Raw genomic sequence first — 5,191 nt, forward strand, 5'->3', positions numbered from 1 at the left:
AGCCTGTAATCCCAGCACTTTGGGAGGCCGAGTCGGGCGGATCATGAGATCAGGAGATCGAGACCATCTGGCTAATACGGTGAAACCCTGTCTCTACTAAAAAATACAAAAAACTAGCCGGGCGACGAGGCAGGCGACTGTATTCCCAGCTACTCGGGAGGCTGAGACAGGAAAATGGCTTGAACGCGGGAGGCGGAGCTTGCAGTGAGCGGAGAGCCGGCCACTGCACTCCAGCCTGGGCAGCAGAGCAAGACTCCGTGTCAAAAAAAAAAAAAAAAAAAAAATATATATATATATATATATATAGACATAATAGACATAGGTGTAAAATATAGACATAAAAGATATACGTATAAAATATAGACATAATCAGATATAGGTATAAAATATAGACTATAATAGATTATAGGTTAAAATTGTAGACATAATAGATATAATAGATATAGGTAAAAAATATAGACATAATAGATACAGGTATAAAATATAGACAGAATAGATACAAACAGATACAGTTATACAATATAGAGATAATAGGTTATAATAGATATAGGTATAAAATATAGACATAATAGGTATAGGTATAAAATATAGACATAATAGCCATAACAGATATAGTTATAAAATATAGACATAATAGTTATAATAGATATAGGTATAAAATATACACATAATAGAATCATAGGTAGAATATTTAGACTTAATAGATATAATAGATATAGGTATAAAATATAGGACATAATAGATATAATAGATACAGGCATAAATATAGATATATAGACATAGCTATAATATATAGACATAAACATATAATAGATATAGGTATAAAATATTGACATAATAGATATAATAGATATAGTTATAAAATATAGACATAATAGATATAGGTATAAAATATAGATATATTAGATATAATAATTATAGGTATAAAATATAGACATAATAGATATAATAGATATAGGTATAAAATATACACAAAATAGATAATAGTTATAGGTATAAATTATAGACATAATAGATATAGATACAAAATATAGACATAATAGATTTAATAGATATAGGTATAAATATACACATAATAGATATAATAGACATAGGTATAAAATATAGACATAATAGATAAAATAGATATAGGTATAAAAGATAGACATAATAGCATAGGTTATAAAATGCAGACAAAATAGGATATAGGTATAAAATATAGACATAGATATATAGATATAGGTATTAAAAATATAAACATAATAGATATAATAGAGATGGGAAATAAAATATAGACGTAATTAGATATAATAGATATAGGTGTAAAATATTACACATAATGGATATAATAGATATAGGTATAAAATACAGATAATAGATAGTAGATATAAGTATAATATAGACATAATAGATATACGTATAAAATACAGACAAAATAGATATAACAGATATAGGTGTAAAATATGACATATAGATATAATAGATACAGGTATAAAATATAAATAAAATAGATAGTGGTATAAAATATAGACATAACAGATATAAGAGATATACGTATAAAATACAGACATATATAGTTATAAAATGTAGACATTATAGATATAATATAGATATAAAATATAGACATAATATATAGAATACATATAGCTATAAAATATAGACATAATAGATATAATCCATATAGGTATAAAAATATAGATATAATAGATATAGGTATAAAATAGAGACAAAATAGATATAATAAATATAGGTCTAAAATATAGACATAATAAATATAATAGATATGGGTAGAAAATATAGACATAATACATATAGATATAAAATATAAACATAATAGATATAATAGGTATAGTTATGAAATATAAACATAATAGATATAGGTATAAACTATAGACACAATATATATAATAGATATAGGTTTAAAACATAGACACAATAGATATAGTTATAAAATACAGATATAATAGATATTATAGACATAGGGTATAAAATATATATATAATAGATATAATTGATATAATAGATATTGGCATAAAATACAGATATAATAGATAGAATAATATAGGTATAAAGTATAGATGTAATACATATAAGAGAAACAGGTATAAAATATAGATATTATAGATATAGGTATAAAGTATAGACATATTAGATATAATAGATTTAGGTATAAATATAGACAAAAGAGATATAATAGTTATAGGTGTAAAATATAGACATAATAGATATAGATATAAAATATAGACATAATAGATATAGGTATAAAATATAGACATATTAGATATAATGATTATATGTATAAATATAGACATAATAGATATAATAGATATTGGTATAAAATATAGACAAAATAGATATAATAGTTATAGGGATAAATATAGACATAATAGATATAGATATAAAATATAGACATAATAGTTTTAATAGATATAGGTATAAAATATAAACAAAATAGATATAACAGACATGGGTATAAATATAGACATAATAGATAAAATAGATATAGGTATAAAATATAGACATAATAGATATAGGTATAAAATATAGACAAACAGATATAGGTAGACAATATAGACATAGATATAATAGATATAGGTAGAAAATATAAACATAATAGATATAATGGAGATGGTATAAATATAGACGTAATAGATATAATAGTTATAGGTTGTAAAATATAGACATAAGGATATAACAGATATAGGTATAAAATATAGACATAATAGATATAATAGAGGTATAAAATATAGGCATAATAGATATAGGTATTAAATATGGACATAATAGATAAAGTTATGAAATATAGACATATAGATTTAATAGATATAGGTATAAAATACAGACACAATTGATATAATAGATATAGGTATAAAATATAGACATAATAGATATAATAGATATAGGTGTAAAATATAGACATAATAGATGTAATCGATATAGGTATAAAATATAGATATAATAGATATCGGTATAAAATATAGACATAATTGTTATAGGTATAAAATATAGATATAATAGATATAGGTATAAAATATAAACATAATAGATATAATATAGATGGGTATAAAATATAGATGTAACAGATATAATATATATAGTTGTAAAATACAGACATAGTAGATATAATAGATATAGGTATAAAATATCGACATAATAGATATAATAGATATACTTATAAAATATAGACATAATAGATATACTAGATATAGGTATAATCTATACACATCGTGGATATAGGTATAAAATATATACATAATAGATATAATAGAAATAGTTATAAAATATAGACATAATCGACATAATAGATGTAGTTATAAAATATAGACATAATAGATATAATAGATATAGGTATAAAATATAGACATAATAGATATTATAGATATAGGAATAAAATATAGACATAATTGAAATAGGTATAAAATATAGACAAAATGGATATAAAAGATATAGGTATAAATATAGACATAATAGATATCATCAATATAGGTATAAAATATAGACATAATAGATATAATATAGATATAAAATATACACATAATAGATATAATAGGTATAGGTATGAAATATAGACATAATAGATATAATAGATATGTGTATAAGATATAGACATTTGCTTCTTCTCCGAGAAAACACCAAATGGCGGATGACGCCGGTGCAGCGGGGTGGTCCGGAGACCCTGGTGGCCCTGGGGATGGGGAACCGCGGTGTCTTCCGTGGAGGTTTCGGCAGTGGCATCCGGGGCCGGGGTCGCGGCCGTGGACGGGGTCGGGGCCGAGGCCGCGGAGCTCGCGGAGGCAAGGCCGAGGATGAGGAGTGGATGCCCGTTACCATGCTGGGCCGCTTGGTCAAGGACATGAAGATCAAGTCCCTGGAGGAGATCTACCTCTTCTCTATGCCATTAAGGAATCTGAGATCATTGACTTTTTCTTGGGGGCCTCTCTCAAAGATGAGGTTTTGAAGATTATGCCGGTGCAGAAGCAGACCCGTGCTGGTCAGCGCACCAGGTTCAAGGCGTTTGTTGCTATCGGGGACTACAATGGCCACGTCGGCCTGGGTGTTAAGTGCTCCAAGGAGGTGGCCACCGCCATCCGTGGGGCCATCATCCTGGCCAAACTCTCCATTGTCCCGGTGCGCAGAGGCTACTGGGGGGAATAAGATCGGCAAGCCCCACACCGTCCCTTGCAAGGTGACAGGCCGCTGTGGCTCTGTGCTGGTGCGCCTCATCCCTGCACCCAGGGGCACGGGCATCGTCTCAGCGCCTGTGCCCAAGAAGCTGCTCATGATGGCTGGTATTGATGACTGCTACACCTCAGCCCGGGGCTGCACTGCCACCCTGGGCAGCTTCGCCAAGGCCACCTTTGATGCCATCTCTAAGACCTACAGCTACATGACCCTTGACCTGTGGAAGGAGACTGTGTTTACCAAGTCTACCTATCAGGAATTCACTGACCACCTTGTCAAGACCCACACCAGAGTCTCCGTGCAGCGGACCCAGGCTCCAGCTGTGGCTACAACACAGGCGTTTTATACAAGAAAAATAAAGTGAATTAAGCCTGTTAATAAAAAAAAAAGATATAGACATAATAGATACAATAGATATAGGTATAAAATATAGATAGATACAATAGATATAGATATAAATATAGACATAATAGATATAGGTATAAAATATAGACATATTAGATATAATAATTATAGGTATAAAATATAGACATAATAGATATAATAGATATAGGTATAAAATATAGACATAATAGATATACATATAAAATATAGACAAAATAGATTTAATAGATATAGATATAAAATAATAGACAAAATAGATATGATATATATAGGTATAAAATATAGACATAATAGATATGAAAGATATAGGTATAAAATATAGACAAAACAGATATAATAGATATAGGTATGAAATATAGACATAACAGCTATAACAGATATAGTTATAAAATATAGACATAATAGTTATAATAGATATAGGTATAAAATATAGACATAATAGATATAGGTACAATATTTAGACATAATAGATATAATAGATATAGGTATAAATATAGACATAATAGATATATTAGATATAGTTATAAATGTGGACATAATAGATATAATAGATATAGGTATAAAATATACAAATACTAGACATAGGTATAAAATAGAGACATAATAGATATAGGTGTAAAATAGAGACATAATAGATATAATAGAT

General features: G+C 27.7%; 1 pseudogene; it reads left to right on the plus strand.

Annotated features, from left to right (window-relative positions):
* Window positions 1-3,615: 3,615 nt before the first annotated feature.
* On the plus strand, window positions 3,616-4,525 carry LOC115895861 (annotated as a pseudogene).
* Window positions 4,526-5,191: the final 666 nt, after the last annotated feature.

The sequence above is a fragment of the Rhinopithecus roxellana genome, unplaced genomic scaffold, assembly GCF_007565055.1.
Source record: "Rhinopithecus roxellana isolate Shanxi Qingling unplaced genomic scaffold, ASM756505v1 contig334, whole genome shotgun sequence".
Lineage (NCBI taxonomy): Eukaryota > Metazoa > Chordata > Mammalia > Primates > Cercopithecidae > Rhinopithecus > Rhinopithecus roxellana.